This window comes from Schistocerca serialis, chromosome 2 (genome assembly GCF_023864345.2).
Source record: "Schistocerca serialis cubense isolate TAMUIC-IGC-003099 chromosome 2, iqSchSeri2.2, whole genome shotgun sequence".
Lineage (NCBI taxonomy): Eukaryota > Metazoa > Arthropoda > Insecta > Orthoptera > Acrididae > Schistocerca > Schistocerca serialis.
In genome coordinates, this window is record NC_064639.1 from 1,068,559,871 (window position 1) to 1,068,582,667 (window position 22,797).

A 22,797-nucleotide genomic window follows, 5' to 3' on the forward strand; every position below is an offset into this window, starting at 1 on the left:
TCTAGAAATGTGTACGAGCCGGTGGTTGGAATTGTATATGCAGAAATTTAACTAGGATCATGAAATGCAAAATGTTAATAGCAGTCCACACGTGAATGGGGAGCGCTCCAAATGCTTATGCTTTTGCTACTAGGATTAATAACGGGACGTAAGGGGTTCAACTGCGAGAAGACGACCTCAGCTGTTCCTCCCCGCAGGAAAGACATCTCACCGTTTTGGGTGCTGCATGCGCATGCATTTACCAAACTTGCATGCGATGTACTAGTTCCTGGGGAACGAATAGAATCGTTGTACGTGCCAGTCTTTACGTATAGATATAAGTAAGCGGAGACGGCTTAATCCTGCCACGTAGATTGCTTTCCATAAGACGCACCTGAGAGTCTCATGGGCCGGTGGCCCGACATGCAGTTTGTCCTGCTGCATGGCTTACTTTCAGAGACTCGCAAGTTTATCGTAGTGCTGGGTTGTCGCGAAAGTGAAAAGTAGGGCCTGTCCGGGATTTGAACCCGGGACGTCCTGCACCCAAAGCAGGAATCATACCCCTAGACCAACAGGCCGCACAAGTAAGCAAGTCTGCACCCCGCCACCTACTGAGATCTTGCCGCACTTGCTACTTGCAGCATCCTAGCTGGACCATATTCTCAAAGAGGTTTCTTAATCTGACACCTACAGCATGCGCTGTGCTGAACACCAGTGTATGTGAATGCTGAAAGAGCTGCTTGAGTTGTGTGACAGTATTTCGACCGTGTGTAGTGCAAATGTTATCGTGTCACGAACAATCCGCCCACTACGTAGCGTTCTGTGTCAGCACGCAGTTTTCGACAGTACTCTGTGTCCATAGCTGTTTTCATAGCTAGGCTGCTTCCAGCACAAAGCATCCGCCATACGAAAGTGGCTGTTTCGCGATTTTGATTACCTGATCCTTCGACATCACTTCATGTACGAATACTGGCAAGAATTCTCGCTACATTCGAAGGTGCTCCTTCCACTTCCAGCCTACTTGGTTGCTTCATTAGCCACGCAAACACTTCCTGAGGACCATACGTGTAATGACATCGCATCTTATGGGCTTAATTACATGATACCACTGAATTTAAGAGCGCTACAGGCATCCGGTTCCATGGTGTAATGGTTAGCACTCTGGACTTTGAATCCAGCGATCCGAGTTCGAGTCTCGGTGGAACCTGACGCTGTGTTTTGCGATCGTTTCTAGAAATGTGTACGAGCCGGTGGTTGGAATTGTATATGCAGAAATTTAACTAGGATCATGAAATGCAAAATGTTAATAGCAGTCCACACGTGAATGGGGAGCGCTCCAAATGCTTATGCTTTTGCTACTAGGATTAATAACGGGACGTAAGGGGTTCAACTGCGAGAAGACGACCTCAGCTGTTCCTCCCCGCAGGAAAGACATCTCACCGTTTTGGGTGCTGCATGCGCATGCATTTACCAAACTTGCATGCGATGTACTAGTTCCTGGGGAACGAATAGAATCGTTGTACGTGCCAGTCTTTACGTATAGATATAAGTAAGCGGAGACGGCTTAATCCTGCCACGTAGATTGCTTTCCATAAGACGCACCTGAGAGTCTCATGGGCCGGTGGCCCGACATGCAGTTTGTCCTGCTGCATGGCTTACTTTCAGAGACTCGCAAGTTTATCGTAGTGCTGGGTTGTCGCGAAAGTGAAAAGTAGGGCCTGTCCGGGATTTGAACCCGGGACCTCCTGCACCCAAAGCAGGAGTCATACCCCTAGACCAACAGGCCGCACAAGTAAGCAAGTCTGCACCCCGCCACCTACTGAGATCTTGCCGCACTTGCTACTTGCAGCATCCTAGCTGGACCATATTCTCAAAGAGGTTTCTTAATCTGACACCTACAGCATGCGCTGTGCTGAACACCAGTGTATGTGAATGCTGAAAGAGCTGCTTGAGTTGTGTGACAGTATTTCGACCGTGTGTAGTGCAAATGTTATCGTGTCACGAACAATCCGCCGACTACGTAGCGTTCTGTGTCAGCACGCAGTTTTCGACAGTACTCTGTGTCCATAGCTGTTTTCATAGCTAGGCTGCTTCCAGCACAAAGCATCCGCCATACGAAAGTGGCTGTTTCGCGATTTTGATTACCTGATCCTTCGACATCACTTCATGTACGAATACTGGCAAGAATTCTCGCTACATTCGAAGGTGCTCCTTCCACTTCCAGCCTACTTGGTTGCTTCATTAGCCACGCAAACACTTCCTGAGGACCATACGTGTAATGACATCGCATCTTATGGGCTTAATTACATGATACCACTGAATTTAAGAGCGCTACAGGCATCCGGTTCCATGGTGTAATGGTTAGCACTCTGGACTTTGAATCCAGCGATCCGACTTCGAGTCTCGGTGGAACCTGACGCTGTGTTTTGCGATCGTTTCTAGAAATGTGTACGAGCCGGTGGTTGGAATTGTATATGCAGAAATTTAACTAGGATCATGAAATGCAAAATGTTAATAGCAGTCCACACGTGAATGGGGAGCGCTCCAAATGCTTATGCTTTTGCTACTACGATTAATAACGGGACGTAAGGGGTTCAACTGCGAGAAGACGACCTCAGCTGTTCCTCCCCGCAGGAAAGACATCTCACCGTTTTGGGTGCTGCATGCGCATGCATTTACCAAACTTGCATGCGATGTACTAGTTCCTGGGGAACGAATAGAATCGTTGTACGTGCCAGTCTTTACGTATAGATATAAGTAAGCGGAGACGGCTTAATCCTGCCACGTAGATTGCTTTCCATAACACGCACCTGAGAGTCTCATGGGCCGGTGGCCCGACATGCAGTTTGTCCTGCTGCATGGCTTACTTTCAGAGACTCGCAAGTTTATCGTAGTGCTGGGTTGTCGCGAAAGTGAAAAGTATGGCCTGTCCGGGATTTGAACCCGGGACCTCCTGCACCCAAAGCAGGAATCATACCCCTAGACCAACAGGCCGCACAAATAAGCAAGTCTGCACCCCGCCACCTACTGAGATCTTGCCGCACTTGCTACTTGCAGCATCCTAGCTGGACCATATTCTCAAAGAGGTTTCTTAATCTGACACCTACAACATGCGCTGTGCTGAACACCAGTGTATGTGAATGCTGAAAGAGCTGCTTGAGTTGTGTGACAGTATTTCGACCGTGTGTAGTGCAAATGTTATCGTGTCACGAACAATCCGCCCACTACGTAGCGTTCTGTGTCAGCACGCAGTTTTCGACAGTACTCTGTGTCCACAGCTGTTTTCATAGCTAGGCTGCTTCCAGCACAAAGCATCCGCCATACGAAAGTGGCTGTTTCGCGATTTTGATTACCTGATCCTTCGACATCACTTCATGTACGAATACTGGCAAGAATTCTCGCTACATTCGAAGGTGCTCCTTCCACTTCCAGCCTACTTGGTTGCTTCATTAGCCACGCAAACACTTCCTGAGGACCATACGTGTAATGACATCGCATCTTATGGGCTTAATTACATGATACCACTGAATTTAAGAGCGCTACAGGCATCCGGTTCCATGGTGTAATGGTTAGCACTCTGGACTTTGAATCCAGCGATCCGAGTTCGAGTCTCGGTGGAACCTGACGCTGTGTTTTGCGATCGTTTCTAGAAATGTGTACGAGCCGGTGGTTGGAATTGTATATGCAGAAATTTAACTAGGATCATGAAATGCAAAATGTTAATAGCAGTTCACACGTGAATGGGGAGCGCTCCAAATGCTTATGCTTTTGCTACTAGGATTAATAACGGGACGTAAGGGGTTCAACTGCGAGAAGACGACCTCAGCTGTTCCTCCCCGCAGGAAAGACATCTCACCGTTTTGGGTGCTGCATGCGCATGCATTTACCAAACTTGCATGCGATGTACTAGTTCCTGGGGAACGAATAGAATCGTTGTACGTGCCAGTCTTTACGTATAGATATAAGTAAGCGGAGACGGCTTAATCCTGCCACGTAGATTGCTTTCCATAAGACGCACCTGAGAGTCTCATGGGCCGGTGGCCCGACATGCAGTTTAACCTGCTGCATGGCTTACTTTCAGAGACTCGCAAGTTTATCGTAGTGCTGGGTTGTCGCGAAAGTGAAAAGTAGGGCCTGTCCGGGATTTGAACCCGGGACCTCCTGCACCCAAAGCAGGAATCATACCCCTAGACCAACAGGCCGCACAAGTAAGCAAGTCTGCACCCCGCCACCTACTGAGATCTTGCCGCACTTGCTACTTGCAGCATCCTAGCTGGACCATATTCTCAAAGAGGTTTCTTAATCTGACACCTACAGCATGCGCTGTGCTGAACACCAGTGTATGTGAATGCTGAAAGAGCTGCTTGAGTTGTGTGACAGTATTTCGACCGTGTGTAGTGCAAATGTTATCGTGTCACGAACAATCCGCCCACTACGTAGCGTTCTGTGTCAGCACGCAGTTTTCGACAGTACTCTGTGTCCATAGCTGTTTTCATAGCTAGGCTGCTTCCAGCACAAAGCATCCGCCATACGAAAGTGGCTGTTTCGCGATTTTGATTACCTGATCCTTCGACATCACTTCATGTACGAATACTGGCAAGAATTCTCGCTACATTCGAAGGTGCTCCTTCCACTTCCAGCCTACTTGGTTGCTTCATTAGCCACGCAAACACTTCCTGAGGACCATACGTGTAATGACATCGCATCTTATGGGCTTAATTACATGATACCACTGAATTTAAGAGCGCTACAGGCATCCGGTTCCATGGTGTAATGGTTAGCACTCTGGACTTTGAATCCAGCGATCCGACTTCGAGTCTCGGTGGAACCTGACGCTGTGTTTTGCGATCGTTTCTAGAAATGTGTACGAGCCGGTGGTTGGAATTGTATATGCAGAAATTTAACTAGGATCATGAAATGCAAAATGTTAATAGCAGTCCACACGTGAATGGGGAGCGCTCCAAATGCTTATGCTTTTGCTACTAGGATTAATAACGGGACGTAAGGGGTTCAACTGCGAGAAGACGACCTCAGCTGTTCCTCCCCGCAGGAAAGACATCTCACCGTTTTGGGTGCTGCATGCGCATGCATTTACCAAACTTGCATGCGATGTACTAGTTCCTGGGGAACGAATAGAATCGTTGTACGTGCCAGTCTTTACGTATAGATATAAGTAAGCGGAGACGGCTTAATCCTGCCACGTAGATTGCTTTCCATAAGACGCACCTGAGAGTCTCATGGGCCGGTGGCCCGACATGCAGTTTGTCCTGCTGCATGGCTTACTTTCAGAGACTCGCAAGTTTATCGTAGTGCTGGGTTGTCGCGAAAGTGAAAAGTATGGCCTGTCCGGGATTTGAACCCGGGACCTCCTGCACCCAAAGCAGGAGTCATACCCCTAGACCAACAGGCCGCACAAGTAAGCAAGTCTGCACCCCGCCACCTACTGAGATCTTGCCGCACTTGCTACTTGCAGCATCCTAGCTGGACCATATTCTCAAAGAGGTTTCTTAATCTGACACCTACAGCATGCGCTGTGCTGAACACCAGTGTATGTGAATGCTGAAAGAGCTGCTTGAGTTGTGTGACAGTATTTCGACCGTGTGTAGTGCAAATGTTATCGTGTCACGAACAATCCGCCCACTACGTAGCGTTCTGTGTCAGCACGCAGTTTTCGACAGTACTCTGTGTCCATAGCTGTTTTCATAGCTAGGCTGCTTCCAGCACAAAGCATCCGCCATACGAAAGTGGCTGTTTCGCGATTTTGATTACCTGATCCTTCGACATCACTTCATGTACGAATACTGGCAAGAATTCTCGCTACATTCGAAGGTGCTCCTTCCACTTCCAGCCTACTTGGTTGCTTCATTAGCCACGCAAACACTTCCTGAGGACCATACGTGTAATGACATCGCATCTTATGGGCTTAATTACATGATACCACTGAATTTAAGAGCGCTACAGGCATCCGGTTCCATGGTGTAATGGTTAGCACTCTGGACTTTGAATCCAGCGATCGGACTTCGAGTCTCGGTGGAACCTGACGCTGTGTTTTGCGATCGTTTCTAGAAATGTGTACGAGCCGGTGGTTGGAATTGTATATGCAGAAATTTAACTAGGATCATGAAATGCAAAATGTTAATAGCAGTCCACACGTGAATGGGGAGCGCTCCAAATGCTTATGCTTTTGCTACTAGGATTAATAACGGGACGTAAGGGGTTCAACTGCGAGAAGACGACCTCAGCTGTTCCTCCCCGCAGGAAAGACATCTCACCGTTTTGGGTGCTGCATGCGCATGCATTTACCAAACTTGCATGCGATGTACTAGTTCCTGGGGAACGAATAGAATCGTTGTACGTGCCAGTCTTTACGTATAGATATAAGTAAGCGGAGACGGCTTAATCCTGCCACGTAGATTGCTTTCCATAAGACGCACCTGAGAGTCTCATGGGCCGGTGGCCCGACATGCAGTTTGTCCTGCTGCATGGCTTACTTTCAGAGACTCGCAAGTTTATCGTAGTGCTGGGTTGTCGCGAAAGTGAAAAGTAGGGCCTGTCCGGGATTTGAACCCGGGACCTCCTGCACCCAAAGCAGGAGTCATACCCCTAGACCAACAGGCCGCACAAGTAAGCAAGTCTGCACCCCGCCACCTACTGAGATCTTGCCGCACTTGCTACTTGCAGCATCCTAGCTGGACCATATTCTCAAAGAGGTTTCTTAATCTGACACCTACAGCATGCGCTGTGCTGAACACCAGTGTATGTGAATGCTGAAAGAGCTGCTTGAGTTGTGTGACAGTATTTCGACCGTGTGTAGTGCAAATGTTATCGTGTCACGAACAATCCGCCGACTACGTAGCGTTCTGTGTCAGCACGCAGTTTTCGACAGTACTCTGTGTCCATAGCTGTTTTCATAGCTAGGCTGCTTCCAGTACAAAGCATCCGCCATACGAAAGTGGCTGTTTCGCGATTTTGATTACCTGATCCTTCGACATCACTTCATGTACGAATACTGGCAAGAATTCTCGCTACATTCGAAGGTGCTCCTTCCACTTCCAGCCTACTTGGTTGCTTCATTAGCCACGCAAACACTTCCTGAGGACCATACGTGTAATGACATCGCATCTTATGGGCTTAATTACATGATACCACTGAATTTAAGAGCGCTACAGGCATCCGGTTCCATGGTGTAATGGTTAGCACTCCGGACTTTGAATCCAGCGATCCGACTTCGAGTCTCGGTGGAACCTGGCGCTGTGTTTTGCGATCGTTTCTAGAAATGTGTACGAGCCGGTGGTTGGAATTGTATATGCAGAAATTTAACTAGGATCATGAAATGCAAAATGTTAATAGCAGTCCACACGTGAATGGGGAGCGCTCCAAATGCTTATGCTTTTGCTACTAGGATTAATAACGGGACGTAAGGGGTTCAACTGCGAGAAGACGACCTCAGCTGTTCCTCCCCGCAGGAAAGACATCTCACCGTTTTGGGTGCTGCATGCGCATGCATTTACCAAACTTGCATGCGATGTACTAGTTCCTGGGGAACGAATAGAATCGTTGTACGTGCCAGTCTTTACGTATAGATATAAGTAAGCGGAGACGGCTTAATCCTGCCACGTAGATTGCTTTCCATAAGACGCACCTGAGAGTCTCATGGGCCGGTGGCCCGACATGCAGTTTGTCCTGCTGCATGGCTTACTTTCAGAGACTCGCAAGTTTATCGTAGTGCTGGGTTGTCGCGAAAGTGAAAAGTAGGGCCTGTCCGGGATTTGAACCCGGGACCTCCTGCACCCAAAGCAGGAATCATACCCCTAGACCAACAGGCCGCACAAGTAAGCAAGTCTGCACCGCGCCACCTACTGAGATCTTGCCGCACTTGCTACTTGCAGCATCCTAGCTGGACCATATTCTCAAAGAGGTTTCTTAATCTGACACCTACAACATGCGCTGTGCTGAACACCAGTGTATGTGAATGCTGAAAGAGCTGCTTGAGTTGTGTGACAGTATTTCGACCGTGTGTAGTGCAAATGTTATCGTGTCACGAACAATCCGCCGACTACGTAGCGTTCTGTGTCAGCACGCAGTTTTCGACAGTACTCTGTGTCCATAGCTGTTTTCATAGCTAGGCTGCTTCCAGCACAAAGCATCCGCCATACGAAAGTGGCTGTTTCGCGATTTTGATTACCTGATCCTTCGACATCACTTCATGTACGAATACTGGCAAGAATTCTCGCTACATTCGAAGGTGCTCCTTCCACTTCCAGCCTACTTGGTTGCTTCATTAGCCACGCAAACACTTCCTGAGGACCATACGTGTAATGACATCGCATCTTATGGGCTTAATTACATGATACCACTGAATTTAAGAGCGCTACAGGCATCCGGTTCCATGGTGTAATGGTTAGCACTCTGGACTTTGAATCCAGCGATCCGACTTCGAGTCTCGGTGGAACCTGACGCTGTGTTTTGCGATCGTTTCTAGAAATGTGTACGAGCCGGTGGTTGGAATTGTATATGCAGAAATTTAACTAGGATCATGAAATGCAAAATGTTAATAGCAGTCCACACGTGAATGGGGAGCGCTCCAAATGCTTATGCTTTTGCTACTAGGATTAATAACGGGACGTAAGGGGTTCAACTGCGAGAAGACGACCTCAGCTGTTCCTCCCCGCAGGAAAGACATCTCACCGTTTTGGGTGCTGCATGCGCATGCATTTACCAAACTTGCATGCGATGTACTAGTTCCTGGGGAACGAATAGAATCGTTGTACGTGCCAGTCTTTACGTATAGATATAAGTAAGCGGAGACGGCTTAATCCTGCCACGTAGATTGCTTTCCATAAGACGCACCTGAGAGTCTCATGGGCCGGTGGCCCGACATGCAGTTTGTCCTGCTGCATGGCTTACTTTCAGAGACTCGCAAGTTTATCGTAGTGCTGGGTTGTCGCGAAAGTGAAAAGTAGGGCCTGTCCGGGATTTGAACCCGGGACCTCCTGCACCCAAAGCAGGAATCATACCCCTAGACCAACAGGCCACACAAGTAAGCAAGTCTGCACCCCGCCACCTACTGAGATCTTGCCGCACTTGCTACTTGCAGCATCCTAGCTGGACCATATTCTCAAAGAGGTTTCTTAATCTGACACCTACAGCATGCGCTGTGCTGAACACCAGTGTATGTGAATGCTGAAAGAGCTGCTTGAGTTGTGTGACAGTATTTCGACCGTGTGTAGTGCAAATGTTATCGTGTCACGAACAATCCGCCCACTACGTAGCGTTCTGTGTCAGCACGCAGTTTTCGACAGTACTCTGTGTCCATAGCTGTTTTCATAGCTAGGCTGCTTCCAGCACAAAGCATCCGCCATACGAAAGTGGCTGTTTCGCGATTTTGATTACCTGATCCTTCGACATCACTTCATGTACGAATACTGGCAAGAATTCTCGCTACATTCGAAGGTGCTCCTTCCACTTCCAGCCTACTTGGTTGCTTCATTAGCCACGCAAACACTTCCTGAGGACCATACGTGTAATGACATCGCATCTTATGGGCTTAATTACATGATACCACTGAATTTAAGAGAGCTACAGGCATCCGGTTCCATGGTGTAATGGTTAGCACTCTGGACTTTGAATCCAGCGATCCGAGTTCGAGTCTCGGTGGAACCTGACGCTGTGTTTTGCGATCGTTTCTAGAAATGTGTACGAGCCGGTGGTTGGAATTGTATATGCAGAAATTTAACTAGGATCATGAAATGCAAAATGTTAATAGCAGTTCACACGTGAATGGGGAGCGCTCCAAATGCTTATGCTTTTGCTACTAGGATTAATAACGGGACGTAAGGGGTTCAACTGCGAGAAGACGACCTCAGCTGTTCCTCCCCGCAGGAAAGACATCTCACCGTTTTGGGTGCTGCATGCGCATGCATTTACCAAACTTGCATGCGATGTACTAGTTCCTGGGGAACGAATAGAATCGTTGTACGTGCCAGTCTTTACGTATAGATATAAGTAAGCGGAGACGGCTTAATCCTGCCACGTAGATTGCTTTCCATAAGACGCACCTGAGAGTCTCATGGGCCGGTGGCCCGACATGCAGTTTACCCTGCTGCATGGCTTACTTTCAGAGACTCGCAAGTTTATCGTAGTGCTGGGTTGTCGCGAAAGTGAAAAGTAGGGCCTGTCCGGGATTTGAACCCGGGACCTCCTGCACCCAAAGCAGGAGTCATACCCCTAGACCAACAGGCCGCACAAGTAAGCAAGTCTGCACCCCGCCACCTACTGAGATCTTGCCGCACTTGCTACTTGCAGCATCCTAGCTGGACCATATTCTCAAAGAGGTTTCTTAATCTGACACCTACAGCATGCGCTGTGCTGAACACCAGTGTATGTGAATGCTGAAAGAGCTGCTTGAGTTGTGTGACAGTATTTCGACCGCGTGTAGTGCAAATGTTATCGTGTCACGAACAATCCGCCGACTACGTAGCGTTCTGTGTCAGCACGCAGTTTTCGACAGTACTCTGTGTCCATAGCTGTTTTCATAGCTAGGCTGCTTCCAGCACAAAGCATCCGCCATACGAAAGTGGCTGTTTCGCGATTTTGATTACCTGATCCTTCGACATCACTTCATGTACGAATACTGGCAAGAATTCTCGCTACATTCGAAGGTGCTCCTTCCACTTCCAGCCTACTTGGTTGCTTCATTAGCCACGCAAACACTTCCTGAGGACCATACGTGTAATGACATCGCATCTTATGGGCTTAATTACATGATACCACTGAATTTAAGAGCGCTACAGGCATCCGGTTCCATGGTGTAATGGTTAGCACTCTGGACTTTGAATCCAGCGATCCGAGTTCGAGTCTCGGTGGAACCTGACGCTGTGTTTTGCGATCGTTTCTAGAAATGTGTACGAGCCGGTGGTTGGAATTGTATATGCAGAAATTTAACTAGGATCATGAAATGCAAAATGTTAATAGCAGTCCACACGTGAATGGGGAGCGCTCCAAATGCTTATGCTTTTGCTACTAGGATTAATAACGGGACGTAAGGGGTTCAACTGCGAGAAGACGACCTCAGCTGTTCCTCCCCGCAGGAAAGACATCTCACCGTTTTGGGTGCTGCATGCGCATGCATTTACCAAACTTGCATGCGATGTACTAGTTCCTGGGGAACGAATAGAATCGTTGTACGTGCCAGTCTTTACGTATAGATATAAGTAAGCGGAGACGGCTTAATCCTGCCACGTAGATTGCTTTCCATAAGACGCACCTGAGAGTCTCATGGGCCGGTGGCCCGACATGCAGTTTACCCTGCTGCATGGCTTACTTTCAGAGACTCGCAAGTTTATCGTAGTGCTGGGTTGTCGCGAAAGTGAAAAGTAGGGCCTGTCCGGGATTTGAACCCGGGACCTCCTGCACCCAAAGCAGGAGTCATACCCCTAGACCAACAGGCCGCACAAGTAAGCAAGTCTGCACCCCGCCACCTACTGAGATCTTGCCGCACTTGCTACTTGCAGCATCCTAGCTGGACCATATTCTCAAAGAGGTTTCTTAATCTGACACCTACAGCATGCGCTGTGCTGAACACCAGTGTATGTGAATGCTGAAAGAGCTGCTTGAGTTGTGTGACAGTATTTCGACCGTGTGTAGTGCAAATGTTATCGTGTCACGAACAATCCGCCGACTACGTAGCGTTCTGTGTCAGCACGCAGTTTTCGACAGTACTCTGTGTCCATAGCTGTTTTCATAGCTAGGCTGCTTCCAGCACAAAGCATCCGCCATACGAAAGTGGCTGTTTCGCGATTTTGATTACCTGATCCTTCGACATCACTTCATGTACGAATACTGGCAAGAATTCTCGCTACATTCGAAGGTGCTCCTTCCACTTCCAGCCTACTTGGTTGCTTCATTAGCCACGCAAACACTTCCTGAGGACCATACGTGTAATGACATCGCATCTTATGGGCTTAATTACATGATACCACTGAATTTAAGAGCGCTACAGGCATCCGGTTCCATGGTGTAATGGTTAGCACTCTGGACTTTGAATCCAGCGATCCGAGTTCGAGTCTCGGTGGAACCTGACGCTGTGTTTTGCGATCGTTTCTAGAAATGTGTACGAGCCGGTGGTTGGAATTGTATATGCAGAAATTTAACTAGGATCATGAAATGCAAAATGTTAATAGCAGTCCACACGTGAATGGGGAGCGCTCCAAATGCTTATGCTTTTGCTACTAGGATTAATAACGGGACGTAAGGGGTTCAACTGCGAGAAGACGACCTCAGCTGTTCCTCCCCGCAGGAAAGACATCTCACCGTTTTGGGTGCTGCATGCGCATGCATTTACCAAACTTGCATGCGATGTACTAGTTCCTGGGGAACGAATAGAATCGTTGTACGTGCCAGTCTTTACGTATAGATATAAGTAAGCGGAGACGGCTTAATCCTGCCACGTAGATTGCTTTCCATAAGACGCACCTGAGAGTCTCATGGGCCGGTGGCCCGACATGCAGTTTACCCTGCTGCATGGCTTACTTTCAGAGACTCGCAAGTTTATCGTAGTGCTGGGTTGTCGCGAAAGTGAAAAGTAGGGCCTGTCCGGGATTTGAACCCGGGACCTCCTGCACCCAAAGCAGGAGTCATACCCCTAGACCAACAGGCCGCACAAGTAAGCAAGTCTGCACCCCGCCACCTACTGAGATCTTGCCGCACTTGCTACTTGCAGCATCCTAGCTGGACCATATTCTCAAAGAGGTTTCTTAATCTGACACCTACAGCATGCGCTGTGCTGAACACCAGTGTATGTGAATGCTGAAAGAGCTGCTTGAGTTGTGTGACAGTATTTCGACCGTGTGTAGTGCAAATGTTATCGTGTCACGAACAATCAGCCGACTACGTAGCGTTCTGTGTCAGCACGCAGTTTTCGACAGTACTCTGTGTCCATAGCTGTTTTCATAGCTAGGCTGCTTCCAGCACAAAGCATCCGCCATACGAAAGTGGCTGTTTCGCGATTTTGATTACCTGATCCTTCGACATCACTTCATGTACGAATACTGGCAAGAATTCTCGCTACATTCGAAGGTGCTCCTTCCACTTCCAGCCTACTTGGTTGCTTCATTAGCCACGCAAACACTTCCTGAGGACCATACGTGTAATGACATCGCATCTTATGGGCTTAATTACATGATACCACTGAATTTAAGAGCGCTACAGGCATCCGGTTCCATGGTGTAATGGTTAGCACTCTGGACTTTGAATCCAGCGATCCGAGTTCGAGTCTCGGTGGAACCTGACGCTGTGTTTTGCGATCGTTTCTAGAAATGTGTACGAGCCGGTGGTTGGAATTGTATATGCAGAAATTTAACTAGGATCATGAAATGCAAAATGTTAATAGCAGTCCACACGTGAATGGGGAGCGCTCCAAATGCTTATGCTTTTGCTACTAGGATTAATAACGGGACGTAAGGGGTTCAACTGCGAGAAGACGACCTCAGCTGTTCCTCCCCGCAGGAAAGACATCTCACCGTTTTGGGTGCTGCATGCGCATGCATTTACCAAACTTGCATGCGATGTACTAGTTCCTGGGGAACGAATAGAATCGTTGTACGTGCCAGTCTTTACGTATAGATATAAGTAAGCGGAGACGGCTTAATCCTGCCACGTAGATTGCTTTCCATAAGACGCACCTGAGAGTCTCATGGGCCGGTGGCCCGACATGCAGTTTGTCCTGCTGCATGGCTTACTTTCAGAGACTCGCAAGTTTATCGTAGTGCTGGGTTGTCGCGAAAGTGAAAAGTAGGGCCTGTCCGGGATTTGAACCCGGGACCTCCTGCACCCCAAGCAGGAATCATACCCCTAGACCAACAGGCCGCACAAGTAAGCAAGTCTGCACCGCGCCACCTACTGAGATCTTGTCGCACTTGCTACTTGCAGCATCCTAGCTGGACCATATTCTCAAAGAGGTTTCTTAATCTGACACCTACAACATGCGCTGTGCTGAACACCAGTGTATGTGAATGCTGAAAGAGCTGCTTGAGTTGTGTGACAGTATATCGACCGTGTGTAGTGCAAATGTTATCGTGTCACGAACAATCCGCCCACTACGTAGCGTTCTGTGTCAGCACGCAGTTTTCGACAGTACTCTGTGTCCATAGCTGTTTTCATAGCTAGGCTGCTTCCAGCACAAAGCATCCGCCATACGAAAGTGGCTGTTTCGCGATTTTGATTACCTGATCCTTCGACATCACTTCATGTACGAATACTGGCAAGAATTCTCGCTACATTCGAAGGTGCTCCTTCCACTTCCAGCCTACTTGGTTGCTTCATTAGCCACGCAAACACTTCCTGAGGACCATACGTGTAATGACATCGCATCTTATGGGCTTAATTACATGATACCACTGAATTTAAGAGCGCTACAGGCATCCGGTTCCATGGTGTAATGGTTAGCACTCTGGACTTTGAATCCAGCGATCCGACTTCGAGTCTCGGTGGAACCTGACGCTGTGTTTTGCGATCGTTTCTAGAAATGTGTACGAGCCGGTGGTTGGAATTGTATATGCAGAAATTTAACTAGGATCATGAAATGCAAAATGTTAATAGCAGTCCACACGTGAATGGGGAGCGCTCCAAATGCTTATGCTTTTGCTACTAGGATTAATAACGGGACGTAAGGGGTTCAACTGCGAGAAGACGACCTCAGCTGTTCCTCCCCGCAGGAAAGACATCTCACCGTTTTGGGTGCTGCATGCGCATGCATTTACCAAACTTGCATGCGATGTACTAGTTCCTGGGGAACGAATAGAATCGTTGTACGTGCCAGTCTTTACGTATAGATATAAGTAAGCGGAGACGGCTTAATCCTGCCACGTAGATTGCTTTCCATAAGACGCACCTGAGAGTCTCATGGGCCGGTGGCCCGACATGCAGTTTGTCCTGCTGCATGGCTTACTTTCAGAGACCCGCAAGTTTATCGTAGTGCTGGGTTGTCGCGAAAGTGAAAAGTAGGGCCTGTCCGGGATTTGAACCCGGGACCTCCTGCACCCAAAGCAGGAATCATACCCCTAGACCAACAGGCCGCACAAGTAAGCAAGTCTGCACCGCGCCACCTACTGAGATCTTGCCGCACTTGCTACTTGCAGCATCCTAGCTGGACCATATTCTCAAAGAGGTTTCTTAATCTGACACCTACAACATGCGCTGTGCTGAACACCAGTGTATGTGAATGCTGAAAGATCTGCTTGAGTTGTGTGACAGTATTTCGACCGTGTGTAGTGCAAATGTTATCGTGTCACGAACAATCCGCCCACTACGTAGCGTTCTGTGTCAGCACGCAGTTTTCGACAGTACTCTGTGTCCATAGCTGTTTTCATAGCTAGGCAGCTTCCAGCACAAAGCATCCGCCATACGAAAGTGGCTGTTTCGCGATTTTGATTACCTGATCCTTCGACATCACTTCATGTACGAATACTGGCAAGAATTCTCGCTACATTCGAAGGTGCTCCTTCCACTTCAGCCTACTTGGTTGCTTCATTAGCCACGCAAACACTTCCTGAGGACCATACGTGTAATGACATCGCATCTTATGGGCTTAATTACATGATACCACTGAATTTAAGAGCGCTACAGGCATCCGGTTCCATGGTGTAATGGTTAGCACTCTGGACTTTGAATCCAGCGATCCGACTTCGAGTCTCGGTGGAACCTGACGCTGTGTTTTGCGATCGTTTCTAGAAATGTGTACGAGCCGGTGGTTGGAATTGTATGTGCAGAAATTTAACTAGGGTCATGAAATGCAAAATGTTAATAGCAGTCCACACGTGAATGGGGAGCGCTCCAAATGCTTATGCTTTTGCTAGTAGGATTAATAACGGGACGTAAGGGGTTCAACTGCGAGAAGACGACCTCAGCTGTTCCTCCCCGCAGGAAAGACATCTCACCGTTTTGGGTGCTGCATGCGCATGCAGTTACCAAACTTGCATGCGATGTACTAGTTCCTGGGGAACGAATAGAATCGTTGTACGTGCCAGTCTTTACGTATAGATATAAGTAAGCGGAGACGGCTTAATCCTGCCACGTAGATTGCTTTCCATAAGACGCACCTGAGAGTCTCATGGGCCGGTGGCCCGACATGCAGTTTGTCCTGCTGCATGGCTTACTTTCAGAGACTCGCAAGTTTATCGTAGTGCTGGGTTGTCGCGAAAGTGAAAAGTGGGGCCTGTCCGGGATTTGAACCCGGGACCTCCTGCACCCAAAGCAGGAATCATACCCCTAGACCAACAGGCCGCACAAGTAAGCAAGTCTGCACCGCGCCACCTACTGAGATCTTGCCGCACTTGCTACTTGCAGCATCCTAGCTGGACCATATTCTCAAAGAGGTTTCTTAATCTGACACCTACAACATGCGCTGTGCTGAACACCAGTGTATGTGAATGCTGAAAGAGCTGCTTGAGTTGTGTGACAGTATTTCGACCGTGTGTAGTGCAAATGTTATCGTGTCACGAACAATCCGCCCACTACGTAGCGTTCTGTGTCAGCACGCAGTTTTCGACAGTACTCTGTGTCCATAGCTGTTTTCATAGCTAGGCTGCTTCCAGCACAAAGCATCCGCCATACGAAAGTGGCTGTTTCGCGATTTTGATTACCTGATCCTTCGACATCACTTCATGTACGAATACTGGCAAGAATTCTCGCTACATTCGAAGGTGCTCCTTCCACTTCCAGCCTACTTGGTTGCTTCATTAGCCACGCAAACACTTCCTGAGGACCATACGTGTAATGACATCGCATCTTATGGGCTTAATTACATGATACCACTGAATTTAAGAGCGCTACAGGCATCCGGTTCCATGGTGTAATGGTTAGCACTCTGGACTTTGAATCCAGCGATCCGACTTCGAGTCTCGGTGGAACCTGACGCTGTGTTTTGCGATCGTTTCTAGAAATGTGTACGAGCCGGTGGTTGGAATTGTATATGCAGAAATTTAACTAGGATCATGAAATGCAAAATGTTAATAGCAGTCCACACGTGAATGGGGAGCGCTCCAAATGCTTATGCTTTTGCTACTAGGATTAATAACGGGACGTAAGGGGTTCAACTGCGAGAAGACGACCTCAGCTGTTCCTCCCCGCAGGAAAGACATCTCACCGTTTTGGGTGCTGCATGCGCATGCATTTACCAAACTTGCATGCGATGTACTAGTTCCTGGGGAACGAATAGAATCGTTGTACGTGCCAGTCTTTACGTATAGATATAAGTAAGCGGAGACGGCTTAATCCTGCCACGTAGATTGCTTTCCATAAGACGCACCTGAGAGTCTCATGGGCCGGTGGCCCGACATGCAGTTTGTCCTGCTGCATGGCTTACTTTCAGAGACTCGCAAGTTTATCGTAGTGCTGGGTTGTCGCGAAAGTGAAAAGTAGGGCCTGTCCGGGATTTGAACCCGGGACCTCCTGCACCCAAAGCAGGAATCATACCCCTAGACCAACAGGCCGCACAAGTAAGCAAGTCTGCACCGCGCCACCTACTGAGATCTTGTCGCACTTGCTACTTGCAGCATCCTAGCTGGACCATATTCTCAAAGAGGTTTCTTAATCTGACACCTACAACATGCGCTGTGCTGAACACCAGTGTATGTGAATGCTGAAAGAGCTGCTTGAGTTGTGTGACAGTATATCGACCGTGTGTAGTGCAAATGTTATCGTGTCACGAACAATCCGCCCACTACGTAGCGTTCTGTGTCAGCACGCAGTTTTCGACAGTACTCTGTGTCCATAGCTGTTTTCATAGCTAGGCTGCTTCCAGCACAAAGCATCCGCCATACGAAAGTGGCTGTTTCGCGATTTTGATTACCTGATCCTTCGACATCACTTCATGTACGAATACTAGCAAGAATTCTCGCTACATTCGAAGGTGCTCCTTCCACTTCCAGCCTACTTGGTTGCTTCATTAGCCACGCAAACACTTCCTGAGGACCATACGTGTAATGACATCGCATCTTATGGGCTTAATTACATGATACCACTGAATTTAAGAGCGCTACAGGCATCCGGTTCCATGGTGTAATGGTTAGCACTCTGGACTTTGAATCCAGCGATCCGAGTTCGAGTCTCGGTGGAACCTGACGCTGTGTTTTGCGATCGTTTCTAGAAATGTGTACGAGCCGGTGGTTGGAATTGTATATGCAGAAATTTAACTAGGATCATGAAATGCAAAATGTTAATAGCAGTCCACACGTGAATGGGGAGCGCTCCAAATGCTTATGCTTTTGCTACTAGGATTAATAACGGGACGTAAGGGGTTCAACTGCGAGAAGACGACCTCAGCTGTTCCTCCCCGCAGGAAAGACATCTCACCGTTTTGGGTGCTGCATGCGCATGCATTTACCAAACTTGCATGCGATGTACTAGTTCCTGGGGAACGAATAGAATCGTTGTACGTGCCAGTCTTTACGTATAGATATAAGTAAGCGGAGACGGCTTAATCCTGCCACGTAGATTGCTTTCCATAAGACGCACCTGAGAGTCTCATGGGCCGGTGGCCCGACATGCAGTTTGTCCTGCTGCATGGCTTACTTTCAGAGACCCGCAAGTTTATCGTAGTGCTGGGTTGTCGCGAAAGTGAAAAGTAGGGCCTGTCCGGGATTTGAACCCGGGACCTCCTGCACCCAAAGCAGGAATCATACCCCTAGACCAACAGGCCGCACAAGTAAGCAAGTCTGCACCGCGCCACCTACTGAGATCTTGCCGCACTTGCTACTTGCAGCATCCTAGCTGGACCATATTCTCAAAGAGGTTTCTTAATCTGACACCTACAACATGCGCTGTGCTGAACACCAGTGTATGTGAATGCTGAAAGATCTGCTTGAGTTGTGTGACAGTATTTCGACCGTGTGTAGTGCAAATGTTATCGTGTCACGAACAATCCGCCCACTACGTAGCGTTCTGTGTCAGCACGCAGTTTTCGACAGTACTCTGTGTCCATAGCTGTTTTCATAGCTAGGCAGCTTCCAGCACAAAGCATCCGCCATACGAAAGTGGCTGTTTCGCGATTTTGATTACCTGATCCTTCGACATCACTTCATGTACGAATACTGGCAAGAATTCTCGCTACATTCGAAGGTGCTCCTTCCACTTCAGCCTACTTGGTTGCTTCATTAGCCACGCAAACACTTCCTGAGGACCATACGTGTAATGACATCGCATCTTATGGGCTTAATTACATGATACCACTGAATTTAAGAGCGCTACAGGCATCCGGTTCCATGGTGTAATGGTTAGCACTCTGGACTTTGAATCCAGCGATCCGACTTCGAGTGTCGGTGGAACCTGACGCTGTGTTTTGCGATCGTTTCTAGAAATGTGTACGAGCCGGTGGTTGGAATTGTATGTGCAGAAATTTAACTAGGGTCATGAAATGCAAAATGTTAATAGCAGTCCACACGTGAATGGGGAGCGCTCCAAATGCTTATGCTTTTGCTAGTAGGATTAATAACGGGACGTAAGGGGTTCAACTGCGAGAAGACGACCTCAGCTGTTCCTCCCCGCAGGAAAGACATCTCACCGTTTTGGGTGCTGCATGCGCATGCAGTTACCAAACTTGCATGCGATGTACTAGTTCCTGGGGAACGAATAGAATCGTTGTACGTGCCAGTCTTTACGTATAGATATAAGTAAGCGGAGACGGCTTAATCCTGCCACGTAGATTGCTTTCCATAAGACGCACCTGAGAGTCTCATGGGCCGGTGGCCCGACATGCAGTTTGTCCTGCTGCATGGCTTACTTTCAGAGACTCGCAAGTTTATCGTAGTGCTGGGTTGTCGCGAAAGTGAAAAGTGGGGCCTGTCCGGGATTTGAACCCGGGACCTCCTGCACCCAAAGCAGGAATCATACCCCTAGACCAACAGGCCGCACAAGTAAGCAAGTCTGCACCGCGCCACCTACTGAGATCTTGCCGCACTTGCTACTTGCAGCATCCTAGCTGGACCATATTCTCAAAGAGGTTTCTTAATCTGACACCTACAACATGCGCTGTGCTGAACACCAGTGTATGTGAATGCTGAAAGAGCTGCTTGAGTTGTGTGACAGTATTTCGACCGTGTGTAGTGCAAATGTTATCGTGTCACGAACAATCCGCCCACTACGTAGCGTTCTGTGTCAGCACGCAGTTTTCGACAGTACTCTGTGTCCATAGCTGTTTTCATAGCTAGGCTGCTTCCAGCACAAAGCATCCGCCATACGAAAGTGGCTGTTTCGCGATTTTGATTACCTGATCCTTCGACATCACTTCATGTACGAATACTGGCAAGAATTCTCGCTACATTCGAAGGTGCTCCTTCCACTTCCAGCCTACTTGGTTGCTTCATTAGCCACGCAAACACTTCCTGAGGACCATACGTGTAATGACATCGCATCTTATGGGCTTAATTACATGATACCACTGAATTTAAGAGCGCTACAGGCATCCGGTTCCATGGTGTAATGGTTAGCACTCTGGACTTTGAATCCAGCGATCCGACTTCGAGTCTCGGTGGAACCTGACGCTGTGTTTTGCGATCGTTTCTAGAAATGTGTACGAGCCGGTGGTTGGAATTGTATTTGCAGAAATTTAACTAGGATCATGAAATGCAAAATGTTAATAGCAGTCCACACGTGAATGGGGAGCGCTCCAAATGCTTATGCTTTTGCTACTAGGATTAATAACGGGACGTAAGGGGTTCAACTGCGAGAAGACGACCTCAGCTGTTCCTCCCCGCAGGAAAGACATCTCACCGTTTTGGGTGCTGCATGCGCATGCATTTACCAAACTTGCATGCGATGTACTAGTTCCTGGGGAACGAATAGAATCGTTGTACGTGCCAGTCTTTACGTATAGATATAAGTAAGCGGAGACGGCTTAATCCTGCCACGTAGATTGCTTTCCATAAGACGCACCTGAGAGTCTCATGGGCCGGTGGCCCGACATGCAGTTTGTCCTGCTGCATGGCTTACTTTCAGAGACTCGCAAGTTTATCGTAGTGCTGGGTTGTCGCGAAAGTGAAAAGTAGGGCCTGTCCGGGATTTGAACCCGGGACCTCCTGCACCCAAAGCAGGAATCATACCCCTAGACCAACAGGCCGCACAAGTAAGCAAGTCTGCACCCCGCCACCTACTGAGATCTTGCCGCACTTGCTACTTGCAGCATCCTAGCTGGACCATATTCTCAAAGAGGTTTCTTAATCTGACACCTACAACATGCGCTGTGCTGAACACCAGTGTATGTGAATGCTGAAAGAGCTGCTTGAGTTGTGTGACAGTATTTCGACCGTGTGTAGTGCAAATGTTATCGTGTCACGAACAATCCGCCCACTACGTAGCGTTCTGTGTCAGCACGCAGTTTTCGACAGTACTCTGTGTCCATAGCTGTTTTCATAGCTAGGCTGCTTCCAGCACAAAGCATCCGCCATACGAAAGTGGCTGTTTCGCGATTTTGATTACCTGATCCTTCGACATCACTTCATGTACGAATACTGGCAAGAATTCTCGCTACATTCGAAGGTGCTCCTTCCACTTCCAGCCTACTTGGTTGCTTCATTAGCCACGCAAACACTTCCTGAGGACCATACGTGTAATGACATCGCATCTTATGGGCTTAATTACATGATACCACTGAATTTAAGAGCGCTACAGGCATCCGGTTCCATGGTGTAATGGTTAGCACTCTGGACTTTGAATCCAGCGATTCGAGTTCGAGTCTCGGTGGAACCTGACGCTGTGTTTTGCGATCGTTTCTAGAAATGTGTACGAGCCGGTGGTTGGAATTGTATGTGCAGAAATTTAACTAGGATCATGAAATGCAAAATGGTAATAGCAGTCCACACGTGAATGGGGAGCGCTCCAAATGCTTATGCTTTTGCTACTAGGATTAATAACGGGACGTAAGGGGTTCAACTGCGAGAAGACGACCTCAGCTGTTCCTCCCCGCAGGAAAGACATCTCACCGTTTTGGGTGCTGCATGCGCATGCATTTACCAAACTTGCATGCGATGTACTAGTTCCTGGGGAACGAATAGAATCGTTGTACGTGCCAGTCTTTACGTATAGATATAAGTAAGCGGAGACGGCTTAATCCTGCCACGTAGATTGCTTTCCATAAGACGCACCTGAGAGTCTCATGGGCCGGTGGCCCGACATGCAGTTTGTCCTGCTGCGTGGCTTACTTTCAGAGACTCGCAAGTTTATCGTAGTGCTGGGTTGTCGCGAAAGTGAAAAGTAGGGCCTGTCCGGGATTTGAACCCGGGACCTCCTGCACCCAAAGCAGGAATCATACCCCTAGACCAACAGGCCGCACAAGTAAGCAAGTCTGCACCCCGCCACCTACTGAGATCTTGCCGCACTTGCTACTTGCAGCATCCTAGCTGGACCATATTCTCAAAGAGGTTTCTTAATCTGACACCTACAACATGCGCTGTGCTGAACACCAGTGTATGTGAATGCTGAAAGAGCTGCTTGAGTTGTGTGACAGTATTTCGACCGTGTGTAGTGCAAATGTTATCGTGTCACGAACAATCCGCCCACTACGTAGCGTTCTGTGTCAGCACGCAGTTTTCGACAGTACTCTGTGTCCATAGCTGTTTTCATAGCTAGGCTGCTTCCAGCACAAAGCATCCGCCATACGAAAGTGGCTGTTTCGCGATTTTGATTACCTGATCCTTCGACATCACTTCATGTACGAATACTGGCAAGAATTCTCGCTACATTCGAAGGTGCTCCTTCCACTTCCAGCCTACTTGGTTGCTTCATTAGCCACGCAAACACTTCCTGAGGACCATACGTGTAATGACA

At 48.3% G+C, this 22,797-nt stretch overlaps 36 non-coding genes across 36 annotated transcripts; 17 read left to right on the forward strand and 19 right to left on the reverse strand.

Moving 5' to 3' along the window:
* Window positions 1–485: 485 nt before the first annotated feature.
* Trnap-ugg (transfer RNA proline (anticodon UGG)) lies at window positions 486–557 on the reverse strand. The gene has a single exon. It is a non-coding gene; the product is annotated as a tRNA-Pro (tRNA).
* A 557-nt stretch (window positions 558–1,114) lies between these two features.
* Window positions 1,115–1,186, forward strand: Trnaq-uug (transfer RNA glutamine (anticodon UUG)). The gene has a single exon. It is a non-coding gene; the product is annotated as a tRNA-Gln (tRNA).
* A 507-nt stretch (window positions 1,187–1,693) lies between these two features.
* Window positions 1,694–1,765, reverse strand: Trnap-ugg (transfer RNA proline (anticodon UGG)). The gene has a single exon. It is a non-coding gene; the product is annotated as a tRNA-Pro (tRNA).
* Window positions 1,766–2,322: 557 nt separating this feature from the next.
* On the forward strand, window positions 2,323–2,394 carry Trnaq-uug (transfer RNA glutamine (anticodon UUG)). The gene has a single exon. It is a non-coding gene; the product is annotated as a tRNA-Gln (tRNA).
* A 507-nt stretch (window positions 2,395–2,901) lies between these two features.
* Window positions 2,902–2,973, reverse strand: Trnap-ugg (transfer RNA proline (anticodon UGG)). The gene has a single exon. It is a non-coding gene; the product is annotated as a tRNA-Pro (tRNA).
* Window positions 2,974–3,530: 557 nt separating this feature from the next.
* Window positions 3,531–3,602, forward strand: Trnaq-uug (transfer RNA glutamine (anticodon UUG)). The gene has a single exon. It is a non-coding gene; the product is annotated as a tRNA-Gln (tRNA).
* Window positions 3,603–4,109: 507 nt separating this feature from the next.
* Window positions 4,110–4,181, reverse strand: Trnap-ugg (transfer RNA proline (anticodon UGG)). The gene has a single exon. It is a non-coding gene; the product is annotated as a tRNA-Pro (tRNA).
* A 557-nt stretch (window positions 4,182–4,738) lies between these two features.
* On the forward strand, window positions 4,739–4,810 carry Trnaq-uug (transfer RNA glutamine (anticodon UUG)). Its single transcript has one exon. It is a non-coding gene; the product is annotated as a tRNA-Gln (tRNA).
* Window positions 4,811–5,317: 507 nt separating this feature from the next.
* Window positions 5,318–5,389, reverse strand: Trnap-ugg (transfer RNA proline (anticodon UGG)). Its single transcript has one exon. It is a non-coding gene; the product is annotated as a tRNA-Pro (tRNA).
* A 1,136-nt stretch (window positions 5,390–6,525) lies between these two features.
* On the reverse strand, window positions 6,526–6,597 carry Trnap-ugg (transfer RNA proline (anticodon UGG)). Its single transcript has one exon. It is a non-coding gene; the product is annotated as a tRNA-Pro (tRNA).
* A 557-nt stretch (window positions 6,598–7,154) lies between these two features.
* On the forward strand, window positions 7,155–7,226 carry Trnaq-uug (transfer RNA glutamine (anticodon UUG)). Its single transcript has one exon. It is a non-coding gene; the product is annotated as a tRNA-Gln (tRNA).
* A 507-nt stretch (window positions 7,227–7,733) lies between these two features.
* Trnap-ugg (transfer RNA proline (anticodon UGG)) lies at window positions 7,734–7,805 on the reverse strand. The gene has a single exon. It is a non-coding gene; the product is annotated as a tRNA-Pro (tRNA).
* Window positions 7,806–8,362: 557 nt separating this feature from the next.
* On the forward strand, window positions 8,363–8,434 carry Trnaq-uug (transfer RNA glutamine (anticodon UUG)). The gene has a single exon. It is a non-coding gene; the product is annotated as a tRNA-Gln (tRNA).
* A 507-nt stretch (window positions 8,435–8,941) lies between these two features.
* On the reverse strand, window positions 8,942–9,013 carry Trnap-ugg (transfer RNA proline (anticodon UGG)). Its single transcript has one exon. It is a non-coding gene; the product is annotated as a tRNA-Pro (tRNA).
* Window positions 9,014–9,570: 557 nt separating this feature from the next.
* On the forward strand, window positions 9,571–9,642 carry Trnaq-uug (transfer RNA glutamine (anticodon UUG)). The gene has a single exon. It is a non-coding gene; the product is annotated as a tRNA-Gln (tRNA).
* A 507-nt stretch (window positions 9,643–10,149) lies between these two features.
* On the reverse strand, window positions 10,150–10,221 carry Trnap-ugg (transfer RNA proline (anticodon UGG)). Its single transcript has one exon. It is a non-coding gene; the product is annotated as a tRNA-Pro (tRNA).
* Window positions 10,222–10,778: 557 nt separating this feature from the next.
* On the forward strand, window positions 10,779–10,850 carry Trnaq-uug (transfer RNA glutamine (anticodon UUG)). The gene has a single exon. It is a non-coding gene; the product is annotated as a tRNA-Gln (tRNA).
* A 507-nt stretch (window positions 10,851–11,357) lies between these two features.
* Trnap-ugg (transfer RNA proline (anticodon UGG)) lies at window positions 11,358–11,429 on the reverse strand. Its single transcript has one exon. It is a non-coding gene; the product is annotated as a tRNA-Pro (tRNA).
* A 557-nt stretch (window positions 11,430–11,986) lies between these two features.
* Window positions 11,987–12,058, forward strand: Trnaq-uug (transfer RNA glutamine (anticodon UUG)). The gene has a single exon. It is a non-coding gene; the product is annotated as a tRNA-Gln (tRNA).
* A 507-nt stretch (window positions 12,059–12,565) lies between these two features.
* Trnap-ugg (transfer RNA proline (anticodon UGG)) lies at window positions 12,566–12,637 on the reverse strand. Its single transcript has one exon. It is a non-coding gene; the product is annotated as a tRNA-Pro (tRNA).
* A 557-nt stretch (window positions 12,638–13,194) lies between these two features.
* On the forward strand, window positions 13,195–13,266 carry Trnaq-uug (transfer RNA glutamine (anticodon UUG)). Its single transcript has one exon. It is a non-coding gene; the product is annotated as a tRNA-Gln (tRNA).
* A 507-nt stretch (window positions 13,267–13,773) lies between these two features.
* Trnap-ggg (transfer RNA proline (anticodon GGG)) lies at window positions 13,774–13,845 on the reverse strand. Its single transcript has one exon. It is a non-coding gene; the product is annotated as a tRNA-Pro (tRNA).
* Window positions 13,846–14,402: 557 nt separating this feature from the next.
* Window positions 14,403–14,474, forward strand: Trnaq-uug (transfer RNA glutamine (anticodon UUG)). Its single transcript has one exon. It is a non-coding gene; the product is annotated as a tRNA-Gln (tRNA).
* A 507-nt stretch (window positions 14,475–14,981) lies between these two features.
* Trnap-ugg (transfer RNA proline (anticodon UGG)) lies at window positions 14,982–15,053 on the reverse strand. The gene has a single exon. It is a non-coding gene; the product is annotated as a tRNA-Pro (tRNA).
* Window positions 15,054–15,609: 556 nt separating this feature from the next.
* Trnaq-uug (transfer RNA glutamine (anticodon UUG)) lies at window positions 15,610–15,681 on the forward strand. Its single transcript has one exon. It is a non-coding gene; the product is annotated as a tRNA-Gln (tRNA).
* Window positions 15,682–16,188: 507 nt separating this feature from the next.
* Window positions 16,189–16,260, reverse strand: Trnap-ugg (transfer RNA proline (anticodon UGG)). Its single transcript has one exon. It is a non-coding gene; the product is annotated as a tRNA-Pro (tRNA).
* Window positions 16,261–16,817: 557 nt separating this feature from the next.
* Trnaq-uug (transfer RNA glutamine (anticodon UUG)) lies at window positions 16,818–16,889 on the forward strand. Its single transcript has one exon. It is a non-coding gene; the product is annotated as a tRNA-Gln (tRNA).
* A 507-nt stretch (window positions 16,890–17,396) lies between these two features.
* Window positions 17,397–17,468, reverse strand: Trnap-ugg (transfer RNA proline (anticodon UGG)). The gene has a single exon. It is a non-coding gene; the product is annotated as a tRNA-Pro (tRNA).
* A 557-nt stretch (window positions 17,469–18,025) lies between these two features.
* Trnaq-uug (transfer RNA glutamine (anticodon UUG)) lies at window positions 18,026–18,097 on the forward strand. The gene has a single exon. It is a non-coding gene; the product is annotated as a tRNA-Gln (tRNA).
* A 507-nt stretch (window positions 18,098–18,604) lies between these two features.
* Window positions 18,605–18,676, reverse strand: Trnap-ugg (transfer RNA proline (anticodon UGG)). Its single transcript has one exon. It is a non-coding gene; the product is annotated as a tRNA-Pro (tRNA).
* Window positions 18,677–19,232: 556 nt separating this feature from the next.
* Trnaq-uug (transfer RNA glutamine (anticodon UUG)) lies at window positions 19,233–19,304 on the forward strand. The gene has a single exon. It is a non-coding gene; the product is annotated as a tRNA-Gln (tRNA).
* A 507-nt stretch (window positions 19,305–19,811) lies between these two features.
* Trnap-ugg (transfer RNA proline (anticodon UGG)) lies at window positions 19,812–19,883 on the reverse strand. The gene has a single exon. It is a non-coding gene; the product is annotated as a tRNA-Pro (tRNA).
* Window positions 19,884–20,440: 557 nt separating this feature from the next.
* On the forward strand, window positions 20,441–20,512 carry Trnaq-uug (transfer RNA glutamine (anticodon UUG)). The gene has a single exon. It is a non-coding gene; the product is annotated as a tRNA-Gln (tRNA).
* Window positions 20,513–21,019: 507 nt separating this feature from the next.
* Trnap-ugg (transfer RNA proline (anticodon UGG)) lies at window positions 21,020–21,091 on the reverse strand. Its single transcript has one exon. It is a non-coding gene; the product is annotated as a tRNA-Pro (tRNA).
* Window positions 21,092–21,648: 557 nt separating this feature from the next.
* On the forward strand, window positions 21,649–21,720 carry Trnaq-uug (transfer RNA glutamine (anticodon UUG)). Its single transcript has one exon. It is a non-coding gene; the product is annotated as a tRNA-Gln (tRNA).
* Window positions 21,721–22,227: 507 nt separating this feature from the next.
* On the reverse strand, window positions 22,228–22,299 carry Trnap-ugg (transfer RNA proline (anticodon UGG)). The gene has a single exon. It is a non-coding gene; the product is annotated as a tRNA-Pro (tRNA).
* Window positions 22,300–22,797: the final 498 nt, after the last annotated feature.